A 13,817-nucleotide genomic window follows, 5' to 3' on the forward strand; every position below is an offset into this window, starting at 1 on the left:
CCAGACCAGGTAGACCTCTGCTACATATGTGCCAGTGGCCTTGGACCAGCCCATGTATGCTCCTGGTTGATGACTCAGTCTCTGGAAGCTCACTGGGGTCTGGCTTAGTTAAGACTGCTAGCTTTCCTATGGGGTTGCTCTTCCTTTAAGCTTCATCAATCCTGCAGCTAATTTAACCACAGGCATCTCCCACTTCAGTCTAATGGTTATGTGCAAATATCTGCTTCTGTCTCATTCAGCTGCTGGTAGGGCCTCTCAGATGACAGCCATGACAGCCACCCGTCTGTAAGCACATTATAGCATAGTAGTGTCACTCCTTGTCCTCTACACCATCAGGGGGATCTTTTTCTGCAGTCTCTTCTCTATTTTTGACCCTGCAGTTCTTATAAACAGGAACAATTCTGGGTCAGGAATTTTGACTATGTGTTTGTAACCCTGTCCCTCCAATTTAGGCCCTGTCTATCTAGTGGAGGCGGACTCTGAGTTCTGTTTCCACAGTGAAGGGCATTTTGGTTAAGGTCACCCCCAATGAGTCCTGAGAGTGTCTCACCCTCCTGGTCTCTGTTACTCTCTAGATAATTTCTCCACCTCCTATTCCATGAGGCTGCTTATTTCCATTTATTCTCTTGGCCCTCTGGGTTTCTCTCCTGTTTCCTCCCCCATATCTGATTCTGTTCCACTTTCCCCCTACCCCTTCCCCTTCCACAACACCTTCCCCTTCTCTCCTACCTAGGTTCTTACCTCCCTTTGCCTCCTGTGATTGTGATTATTTACTTCCTTCTTCTAAGTGGGATTGAAGCCTCCCCATTTGGGAATTTCTACTAGTTATAGTCCTTATGGTCTGTGGGTTGTATTCTAGGTATTCTGTACTTTTTGGTTAATATACACTTACCAGTGAGTATATGCAATGCATGTCATTTTGGGTCTGAATTACCTCACCCAGGATGATATTTTCTAGTCTCATTCTTTTGCCTGCAAAGTTCATGATATCCTTGTTTTTAATAGCTGAATAGTATTCCATGTGTAAATTAACCACTTTTTCTGTATCCATTCTTCAGTTCAAGGACATCTGGGTTGTTTCCACCTTCTGGCTATTACAAATAAGACTGCTATGAACATAGTGGAACACATGCCCCTGTGGCATGGTGGGGCATATTTTGAGTATATGCCCAAGAGTGGTATAGCTGGGTCTTTAGGTAGAACTATTTCCAATTTTCTGAGGAAATGTTAGATTGATTTCCAGAGTGGTTGTACCAGTTTGCCATCTCAACAGCAGTGGACAAGTGTTTCTCTTTTTCTACATGCTTGCCAGCATGTGCTGTCACTTGAGTTTATGATCTTAGCCATTCTGATTGGTGTGAGTTAGAATGTCAGGGACATTTTGAGTTGCATTTTTCTGATGACTAAGAACTTTGAACATTTTTAAGTGTTTCTCAACCATTCAAGATTCTTCTGTTGTGATTTCTCTGTTTAGCTCTGTACCCCATTTTTAAATTGGGTTACTTGAGGCTTTGGATGTTGACTTCATGAGTTCCTTGTATATTTTGGATACTAATCCTCTATTGTGTGTACGGTTAGTGAAGACACTTTCCCCAAATTCATACAGTGGTAAAAAGAAAACATCTTCAATAAATGGTGTTGGTCTAACTTGCAGTCGGTATGTAAGAGAATGAAAATTGATCCATATTTATCATCTTACACAAAGCTCAAGTCCAAGTGGATCAAGGATTTGAACATAAACACAGATACATTGAATCTAATAGAAGGGAAAGTGGGAAAGAGCCTTGAACTCACTGGCACATGGGAAAATTTTCTGAATAGAACACCAATGGCTCACATTCTAAGATCAAGAATTGATAAATGGTGCCTCATGAAACTGAAAAGCTTCTGTAAGGCAAAAGACATTGTCTTGCACTGGAACATAAGATATTTATGATTTCTGAAGTTTATTCAAAAAATGTTAAGCTGAAAACATCTATAATTTAAGTTTTAACAATGAACAAGCCTACGATTCCATATTATTACTTTTCATTGCTTTGTAAAGGGAAGGCTTAGAAATAGTGGTGGTGATGATGATAATGGTAATGATGATGATGTGGGGAGGGTTTATATGTGTGCTCTTGTAATTTAGTTCTGCATACATGAGATCAAAATTAACTGAGAATATTTTCAGTGGTGTAGTCACCAGGTGAGATTCCTCTACCTTATTGACTTCCTCATAGGGCTCTTCTCTAAGGACTAGACTTAACTTTTATGTGGGAAGCATATTATTTTAATACTTTAATTATTTGTACTTGATGCATTTATATTGACTGATTTCAGTCAATTTTTTTAACTTGTGTTCATTCACACCTCTAAGTTATTATCTCCTGAGTAGTAGAAAATAAACCGGATCACTGGACTCTTCACCGTGTAATTTTAATCGAGTGAGAAGGCTTTGCCTGGAGCAACTATTAAACCTCCACTTCCTCAGCGTTAATTAGTGAATCTGTATTAAATTTTGTTCAGAGAAAATTTGAAGCACTGAATATTTAATTTCTCATTATGCAGTGTTTGTTGCTTGGATCCCATCAGTGCCTCTTAGACACATACACACTGCTTCTCTTCTGCTTCAGAAAAGCACAGCCTTGACAGATTCGTCTGGCAAGGGAAGGATAGTTAGGTTTCATGATGCTACTTTGAGGGATGAAGGTGAGGATATGTGCTAATTTTGTGCCCACCACTATTGGCCATTGAATGGTTTCTAAAAATGGATGTTTTGTGAACCAACTTTAGAAAATTCCTCTTAAATCTCCCATTTATAAATATAAATTTCTAAGATTTAGAGAAACAAAATGATGTTGGATATGACCCAGCCTGACATTAGTAATTCACAAAATATAAACTGTAAAACTAATAATCTTTGCCTGTTATAATAAATTGATTTTTGATGGAATTATATATGTTTGTTTGTTGACTTGATACTGACATTTTGCAAAAGAGAATTAAAATATTTTTTAAAGCTTCCTAATATTTAAACTTTAATATTTATTGAATTATATCCTAATTATGCATCATGTAATTTTCTATATAAAAACATTTAAATAATCATATTTTGATCAAACTCTGGATATGACCATTTTCAAAATTGGGGCTGAAAGGTTATACTTTTTAACTAGTCATTCACTTAGTAAATAAAACTGTCTGGGGCAAAGAGCCAGTGATGCTATGAGATCACTTGCTGGCTGTCACTGCACTTTGTTGGTCTAACATACAAATTTCTTTAGGTCTTGAAACATTTCACTTGCAAACAGTCAGTATCTGATATCTCTCTCACAAATATCAACTGAAACATTTTCTAAACATATTTCACTTGTAACAAATCTCAGCTACTCCTCAGAATCTCATTCCCCACTTAGATTTAGTGAAGAAAAGATACAATATTATTTACACACACACACACACACACACACACACACACACACACGCTCACAAAGCATTTTTAAACAATTTTACTTATTAGAAATCTACGTACCACAATCTTTAAATAAAGAGAGTACCATATTATGAAATACTTCAGATGTCCTTACACTCAAAAACACTAGCCCACAGAGAGATTAACTTTATGGGTAGTTATGTTTGCAAATCTTCCAGAAATATCCACAAATTGAACAGACTGTTAATCCTCATTAAAGGTTTCAAATCACCCATCACAGCACATTGGTGCTTGTTGCTAACACTGAAGACATCCTTAGAAATACAAGCTGTTCTTCATTCAACCATTCCATGTCCAGCAAGAAATAAAAAATTATCTCAAGTACTAATTGTTTAATTACAACTCCTCACATCAATCTAACAAGCAACCATAAAGTATGTATGACATTTAATGGAAAATATGATGTTATTTCTAACACATTCTTATATGACACAGAATAATTATTGCAATGAACTACTTTTGATCTTCATCTCAATCAAGACAACATCACAAAGGACAAGGCCACTCATTTTAAGCCCATACTTTGCAATGGCTCACAGATTTAAATACTGCTTTAGAATTTATTAAGTTGCAATAGATTTATATTAGTGGTAGCTTACTGGGAAGAATTTTCCCAGAATTTTCACTTTCATATTTCTTTTACAGAATTAGAATCAAGTGATGCTTTTTGTTGAAAATACATAATACTACATTTTTTTGAATCCTGGTTTCTCTGTATAATCATGGCTATCCTGGAAATCACTTTGTTCACTAGGCAGGACTTGAAAATAAGGAGATCCACCTGCCTTTTCTCTTTTGATCCATCTTATATTGACTCTCTGCTGATTTTTCTGGCTGATCAGAATGAAGACAGGTGTTGGAGTACTTTGGATTCTCTGATATGAAACACAGCTAATAAATCTCCATGTATAATTATATCAATGTTCTATCAACTTTGGATTTTTAGAAAACCCTAAAATGTTTTTTTTTCCTCTAGAGGACACATGGGGATCACCTGATTTAAATTTGAGATTATATAATCTTTTAGCTTTTTCTTGGTGGCCTTGGTTGGTATTGGAAAGTCACAGGCTATCATTCCAAACAATGTTGTTACTCTAGATCACAAGACACAATATATATTTACATGAAATATGATATATGATATATTATACACATATGAAATATCACATAAAACATGCAAATATGAAACACAAACTGTGAAACACAAAATAGGACATACAATATATAACATATAACACATAACATATAATATATATTATTGTAATGTGACTACTGAGAGATAAAATAAAGTGATATCAGTGATTTACATATAAGATCCATTTTGAAAGTCACAGGGGTAGACACTTGAAACTGCAGGTGTTAATTTGTGGGAATTAACACATCCCCTGAAGTCTGTCAAATGGGGAGTTCCATGATGCCTTTTCAAGAATAACAGAAATTGTGAGATGATGCTGTATAGAACTTTTCCTTGAAACACAGAAAACCAGCAGAGGATGGAATGCTCTGAACTTAGGTTATCCACCTTTTCATGTATAACTATCAGATCTTATTGTGTAAAATGAACTTTGATTCTAGCCATAGAACAAATAAATGCTTCTCCTTTTAAATGTTATTATTATTAGTATTTTCTAAATATATCTTCAATCTCTCTCTCTACTCCCTTTCTATATATTAATATTTATGATTTTATATATTTATATTATAGAGAGAAACTATATATATTTTTCTCCTTCTTTTTTTCTCTCACTGTAAGCAACCAGTTTTGGGGATGTGGATGGGTCATGAGTGGCACATGGTCCTAGAGCTGAAGGAAGGAGAACATCTCCTGAAAGAGATATAGGCTTGGTATAGAAGAAAAGTAAGTCAGGGGTGGACAATTAAATATGTTGCTCATAGTGAAACTGTTTCCAAAGCATGCTGTGGTAAAGGAGAGGTTTGCTTGCAGTTAGAGAGAGGGCAAAGCTGTAATAAGATCAGTTGCAGGAAGAAGACCAAGTCAGAGTAAAGGCCATACAATCCCAGGGGAAAGGTGAGTCCGAAAACAGCTGGACTTGTTCAATACTTGGCTGTAGTAATTTGTAAAAGAGAAATGAATGAACACAAATATGTTATAAAAATAGCTAAAAACCAAATTATTGTTTTCAGTTCTCATAAATATTATGGTGCCAAGTATAATCCAGGGCATTTGTATATCATAATATTCTATTATTAAAGAAGAGACTAATGCACAAACTCCTTAATTTCTTATTTCATTGCTTTTGAATGGCTTCATCTCACCAGTTTTGCTCATGACTGCTTCTGTTATACAAGGCAAAAACCTTAGGAATTAAATTTAGATAAAAGCACTCAAGATATTGTGAGCTAAATCTATGCAAAATTTCATAATATTCTCATAGAAGGGAACTACTTTTCAATGGCAATTTGGGATTGAGATTTCTTTTTTTCTGTGAGTATATTTAAATGCCACTTTCTTTGTAGACAGAGCATGAATATTATGTATTTATCTATATATGGATTATCAATCTAAATTTATCATTCAGTGTTCATGCAAATCCTTGTTGCCAATCTTCCACATTCATTTTGTAAAGCAAATTTTAAAGTAACCATGGAAAGTACTGATACAAAAGCACTCAAATAATCTGCTAGGTATGTCTCCCTGAGTTTAGAAAGTAGAGCAGTTTAATCTCACAGGCTTTAGTGTTGAGGAGATGAAGACGCTTAACCAGAATGTCCTTCTGTGTTACTCAGATGCTCTCATTTAATGCTCAAAGCTTCAGTTTGTTTGTCACTAAAATGTGAATAATGAAGTGGATAATCAACCTCATTAGGTTGAACTAGGAATTAAGGTACACTAATCGATTGTATGGCACACAGTAAAACTATCAGAAAGATGCCTTCAGCTGCAAGTAACAGAAAACTTAATCAAGTGAATTCTCAGGCAATTGATTTGCTCAAACACTTTGGGTGGTGATCTGGAAAACAAGTGTGATCTGGATAAGAAGTCCAGCTAGCATTGCTCTAGGTACTGTTTGTGCCCAGCTCCTTTTGTCTTCTAGAGTTCATCAAGATGGCTATTCACAGAAAGTTGGTCCCTCATCCTCACACCTCAGTATGCTTAAGTAGAGATATCCTGACTCCCACGCACTGGTGATAGGGAAGTGGCTTCTTCACAGCTCTCAGCCATGACCAAAGCTCTCCTGGACCTATATTAGGCAATCCATAACTCCCTGTAATGTCAGATAAAGGGAATCTGTTGTCCTGACTTCTCAGGCTTCTACATATACATGTTGTACAAAAACTCATAAAGCAACTCATACATAATAGTGAATAAATGAAATAAGATTTGCTCTCTGGACAAATATGACCCCAAAATTATATTTAATGAGATTTTTTTGTGTGTCCTTACTTTTTATAAAAGTTTATGGCAAGAAAGAAAAGATGATCATTAACATAAGATTACATAAGATCAGACTGGGATCAATGATTTGTAATTACAAGAATTATACTTTTCTATAGGAACTACCAGCAACATCAAAATCCTTCATTGTGGTTTTGTTGAGTTGTCTTCATGAGTTGGGTTGCATTGCATGCTTTATCCATTACCTAATTTCATTTACATGGCTATCGTGACACTTTAGAGAACAGTTTATAACCTCCTGCAAAGTATCTTTTATTAACCTTGTGCAATCCTGCTAGTTCAATGAAAGCCTGAGGTATGGGATTCACAGAATACCTGCTCATGAGGTGTCTAGAGGCCAGGAAAGACTGCTTGGGCCTCAACATGCAGTTATCCTGAACATTTGGTCATCACCACTGTCATAGAATGCAACTACACTATTGTGTGTGACTTAAAGGAATGTATTTGAGAGTGAAAACTCTCTCTCTCTCTCTCTTTCTCTCTCTCTCTCTCTCTCTCTCTCTCTCTCTTACTTACACACACACACACACACACATACACACACACACTGAATAATTGCTTCCTGTGATAGTTAATGTTGTGTGTATATTGTCTGTGTTCACTTATAGGACTGATGAACACATAAAAATTAATTGTCTTTAGTGAATCTTGATAAAAAGTTTTTGTTTGGGATTTTGAGTTTTACTAAAATCAGAAAACAAATCAAATAATTCCCTTAAATTCTTCTTATAATTCTAATTTCTATAAAAATAATCTAAAGTGCTCAATGAAATTAACCCATTCTTATGACATCCAGAAAGTTCCAACATATTGAGACTTTTGTATAAGTATTACAGATTGTCATTAAGTATACGTTAAATATTTCAGAATTTTTATTATATATGTTAATTTTAAAGTTTCTAAAGATAACTACCTAAACAAATACTCAGAAATGTTCATAAATATTAAAAGAGGATATACTAACACACATGCATCATGTATCATAGTAGTCATAAAAATAAAGGTGGTTTAGAATCGTATTCTTTAAGAGAAAATGATAAAATTTAAGAAAGATTGGGATAAGTTTAAAATAACCCACACACAGTATTTTATATTAAGCTTCATGCTTGCAGGCAGGCATATTAATGGAGAAGCAATTGAGAGCTACAACCTGATCTGTATACAGGGAGAAAGAGATAGAAACAGAAACAAGGATAGACTCAGGATGGATTTTGAAACCTCAAAGCCCACACCATGTGACACACTTCTGCCAACAAGGCCACACCTTCTAATCCTTTTAATCCTTCTTAAATAGTGTCACTATCTGATGACTATGAGTTTAAATATATGTCCCTATAGTGCTCATTCTTACTCACACCACCACAGCATCTTATGCAACTTATTCTGCCTTTGTCAGAAAGGACTCTTCCTAGATAGGTGAAACTACCAAGTAGTAGTACTAGAAACATGTATGTGTATGCATATGCATAAGTGTATGTGTATGTATATGCAATGGTGAAAAGATTCAACACATTGTAGATTAATGTTTATTCATTAAAATGTGTATGCAACATCTATCCATTTTTGAAGGGGAAGGCAGAGATGAGATGAATGGGAGAGACAAAAAGTAGGAAATATGTAATATCTTTTAATTAAATAGAAAAGTGCTCATATTCAAAATGCCTGCCAGGAAACAGAAGCTATTTTAATACAAACTACATCAAGGAAAGCTTGCTTAATAAACGTAGCTCCCTTAAATAAATAAAATGTTACTGCCTTTTTGATCGATAGTAAAGATGCTTCTTATTATTTTTATATACAATGTGAACATTGTTTCTGTGTCTAGCATTGTCTCTAACAATATTTCTATAGCTGTTCCTGAAGGGATGACTTTGGTTGTTTTATTAGATAGTGCTATAGAGTTACCCTTTTAAATCGTTCTAAAGGGATAGTTGTTATTCAAGCCTTTGATTCCAGAAGATAGGCTACCACTGATTTACCTTTAAAAACCACTTAATCAGTCCTGTACCAGGGACATTTGTCAATGAATTATTTTAAATATACTTTGAATTATTGACAAATTAAGTGTCAGGCATTGTCCTTTATTTAGGACCATGGTCCAGAATGAGCTCACTCCAACACACACACAATATATGAGGTTACAAGAAAGTGAGCATCTAGTTATAAAAGCCAGTGGAACAAGACAAGGAACAAGTAATTGCTTCAGCATAGAAATATATCTTAAAAAGCACCTATGGGGTTATTCTTGTTAGAACATCCTAGGTGTGTCCAGCTTACCAGTGATTGTTTATTAACATGGCTGGTATAGTTGTGGATGTTGGAAGTAAACAATAATCATAGAATTGAAATAGATACCACACTTTAAAGGATTATTTGATACTCTACCTTTCACAAAAATGTCCACTCTCATATCCATGAGTATGTATTTATCCAGCAGGTATATGTTTTAAGAAAACAAGTTCAGTGTTAGCTGTGCAAATGAAGTACATATGTGATTGCACACACTGCTACTTCTAATAAATTAATACATTTACTACAGTTTTATGAATCAATTATGCAACTTAATTAGTTTGTCCTATATACATGTAAATTCAATACATCAGAATGGTGGATTTGCATGTTTCTTCATGTACAGCTCCATAGTCACACATCTTCTCTCTGAAATTTAATTTTACTTAACATGCTATCCACAATTCTGTAGAAGGTGTGATTTCAACATCTTAAAAACAAACAGAAATATTTTGACTCTCTTGATGTGTTTACTCCCTGCTTTTATAATTGAGCAGTAACCCTTCTATAAATGATTTGTTATTTATTTATTTTGTAGTGATAGTGATTAAACCCTGTTCTTAAACAGTAAATAAACACTCTACCAATGTCCTATTATCTCCAGTTCCAGTAAAATTAGAAATAAAATGTTAGACCAGTAATGTTCATCATATATAGGATTAAATTAGCATGTTTTATTACAATTCTTTGTGGGGGAATACAATAATAAATATAAGAATACTAAGTAGTTTCTTAAACATTCTTACATAAAATGCAGTTATGGGCAAAATTCTTTCTAATATATATACCAATCTAAGACAAACTTGAGAAAAACACATAGTTTTATATTCTTTTCTGAACTATAATTGTAATGGATTCTTCATGCTAGGTGATAATCCCTTTACCATTACAGTCATTAATAATTCCAACTTTTTACTCTACTGCTACCCTTGTCATAGTGGCATATCCTTACTTTTTCATTAGAAGGAACAGTTGATGACAGTAATAATGAAGCTAACCAGGCTGACAGGCTATTTGGTTCCCACTTCTCTGCACATCTGCAGGGCAAAATTCCTGCAGAACCCATGGTCACATATCACCTGGTTAGGGTAGGCTTTGTCTTGATCCATATTCAGGAAAACAATCCTGAACACATCTTTTCAAGTTGAGACAATATTTTCCCATCTCTGATATTTAAATTATTAAGTGGAATGTATCAAAAGTGAATATCCTTTTGAATCTTTCAGAGGATTCTTCATCATTCCCCATGTCTCTGTTTATTAATTCTGCCCTTTATACTTTTTGTAAAATATATTGAAATAACTTAATGTTGTTCATAACTTTTTACTTTTTAATGTGTTGTACATGACCTTTCACAAATCCTCTTCAGTCTGAAGTACTTTCTCTTTATGCCCATTGGCCACATTGCTATCTCAAATCCAACCTTACAGTAACTGTTGCCTATTGTCTCCTTTTACCCCTCCATATAATTCAATATATTACTTAGAACAGTATTTAATAAGAGGCCCGATAATGTCATTCCTCTCCTCAAAACATCCCATTTGTTTAATCATTTAAAAAGAAAGTCCCTAGACTTTTGTATGTCTCCTAGCTGTCTATTTCCACTCTGCTACCATTCTATTCTACTCTCCTTATTAGATATGTTCTTTTGAAGTTTGGTATTCTCCTATCACAAACAAAACCCTCACTTCCTCTATTTCTGCCTTCCCCTATCTGAATATTCTCTCAAATTGGTCCTTTAGTTTGATCCTCCCATGCACACAAATATTGACTTATTTTTTGACAGCTCATGGTCCTTTTTTCTATGATGTTCTTTTGTCTTGACTACAGAACTCTCCACGCCTGGCCTACTGTTGATCTTTCACTTACTCCTGACAAAATTTAGGTGTAGACATAAATATGTCTCTGATTTTATTTATTGCTGAACCACTAGTGCTTTCAATACGTGAAATACAATGGAAACTGAGTAAATTAATTAAGCCATTAATTGCATTTTATGCTTTCCATGACATTCTGTAATACTATGAATAAAAATTAGATTTATGGAGATTTATATTTTACTATTAATTTCCATTAAGCTTTCAGAAACACTTTTCCCTGGGGAGTAAAATGAACATGGACACATTTTCAGGCTCTGACATTTATCTTTAAGAGTATTTCTCTTTGTAAGTCTACATCACAGGCCAATTCATTTCTCCCACACAACTCCCATTAGAGAGGTATTAAAATGTTCAGGGGCTTCTCAACCATTCATTAACAACTCTCATGTAGTTGACTTTTGGTTAAAAAAAAAAGTCATGCTAATTCTCTTGTAATCTGAATAGCTGGTTCTGTGCAGCAACTGGATGGTGGACATTTTCTCCTTATCAGAACTCACATGCTGTAAACATATTGTTTGCATTCTAACAATAAGTAATATGTCAATTTAAATGCATTTAAATTACAGTCGTTGTTCCCATTAGTACCCAATTTATAAAATGTTTATAAAATTGATTGACTTTCTAAGTGCTATTTTTATTTATAGGTCATTTAATTTTTCCTTTCTGTACATGTCATCAGAACTATGAAAAATGTTAGGAGTTTGAAAGCTAAAACTTTCTCCATGGTCTCTTCTGTGTCTCTTAGATAGATGTGCATGCTGTGCACTTATCTACTCAAACATGTAGATGTACTTTGGGCCTTCTTGTAATCCTTAAATGACAACTTTGTTTTGTAGTTGGGTTTTCTACGTATCAATCACTGCTATAGATAAAGACCATCAGAAAAGATGTTTATTTATTTATATTTAAATTTCTGAAACCAAGTACTGATGAAGATGCTCCTAGAAATTTTGTTTTGTTTTGTTTTGTTTTATTCTTTTGAAACAGGGTTTCTCTGTGTAGCCCTGGCTGTCCTGGAACTCACTCTGTAGACCAGGTTGGCCTCGAACTCAGAAATCCACCTACCTCTGCTTCCCAAGTACTGGGCTTAAAGGCATGTGCCACCATGTCTGGCGCTCAAAGAAAATTTAAAGGATTTTTTTCCCCCTTTTGATAATACCTTTTAAGAATTTAAGTTACAGAGATGGAAAAACTACATATGTAAATAATATGTAAATAAGTAGGTGTTCAATAGATTTTTCCTGATAATTCAGTGATATATATATCACTAAGCCAGTTTTTCACTACCTGCCACCAGAAATATGCTAATTGTTCACTGTATAAGTGGTATTTTTATGTTTTGCATTGGAATGCTGTGAATGCTACTCTCTACTGTGCATATGAACAAATTTAGATACCCCAAGAAAGTAAATGTTACCTAAGAAGAATACTTGATTAAGATATAAGCAAACAAATTTCCAAACATACTTGTTTTGATTTTGCCCTTCTTGTCTTCACCTGCCCTACTTTGACAATCGTGCTGCATTAAGATAAACACAGATTAAATATTGTATCATTTTTGTCAAATCAAGTTAATGAATGGCATGTATCTACTTTGCATTCCAGATTCAATTTATGAAATTAGTATGCCTTATTCCTGTAACCTGAACCCTTACTGAGCAGATAAACCATATATTTGCAAAATGCCAAGATTTCTATTTAAATATATGAAGAATCTATATGATGTCCATGTGTGCAGTTAAAATTGTTAGTGACTTGACCACACATGGAGGAGTTTCAAAAACAATGGTTATAATAAAACCTACTGCTGAGTAGAGAATAAGAATGAAAATATAATTATCTCAATTGATACTATTAAGTAACCCTATCATTGAATGTAAAACTACGTACACTATGAAGATGTCAGTTCCTTATTGTTTTGATATTTAAGTTAAAGGTATATCAATTAATTATGTCTGTGGAAACTTATTTTAGAGTATCTATGATAAAATAATATCCAAGCATAATCAGATGGATTTTGTTCAAAGTCAAATGTAAAGAAATACAAATCTGACAGATTAATAAGAAAGATGCAGGCCAGGCGGTGGTGGCGCTCGCCTTTAACCCCAGCACTTGGGAGGGAGAGACAGGCAGATTTCTGAGTTCAAGGCCAACCTGATCTACAGAGTGAATTCCAGGACAGCCAGGGGTATACAAAGAAACCCTGTCTTGAAAAACCGAAACCAAAACCAAAACGAAAACCAAAACCAAAAAAAAAAAAAAAATGCAAGAAATAAAATATATTTGGGAAAGACAGAAATAGAATAGATAGAAATGATTGCATGTAGAAAAGTAGTATGCCCAGAAAATGCAACACATAAAAGTAGGATAGAAAGATTGTATATTCCAACATTCACAAAGGCAAACCTCTGAAATCAGTATTCCTAGAACTCGGGGCCTTACATATGCTGATCATTTGCTAGGGCACAAAGCTAAAACTACAGCATTAAGGTGCAAGGTTTAACTTATCAAAATTACTAGCTATTGTGATCAATATTATTGTAAAGTCAAAAAGTACAAATTAAAGTCACAATAAATAGGCAAGACATACACAACTTACTAATATTTTAGAGAAAGGGCTTTATTAGAATGCTTTTTGTTCTGGCTATTATAAATAAGGCTGCTATGAACAGAACCTGGAAACAACCCAGATGTCCCTCAACAGAGGAGCGGGTACAGAAATTGTAGTACATCTACACAATGGAGTACTACTCAG

The 13,817-nt window shown here is 34.4% G+C and overlaps 1 protein-coding gene across 1 annotated transcript in view; it reads left to right on the plus strand.

Annotated features, from left to right (window-relative positions):
- The window catches only part of Cntnap2 (contactin associated protein 2), a 2,139,844-nt gene that overhangs the window by 392,944 nt on the left and 1,733,083 nt on the right, over positions 1–13,817 (plus strand). The window lies entirely within an intron of this gene.

This window comes from Mastomys coucha, unplaced genomic scaffold (assembly GCF_008632895.1).
Source record: "Mastomys coucha isolate ucsf_1 unplaced genomic scaffold, UCSF_Mcou_1 pScaffold20, whole genome shotgun sequence".
Lineage (NCBI taxonomy): Eukaryota > Metazoa > Chordata > Mammalia > Rodentia > Muridae > Mastomys > Mastomys coucha.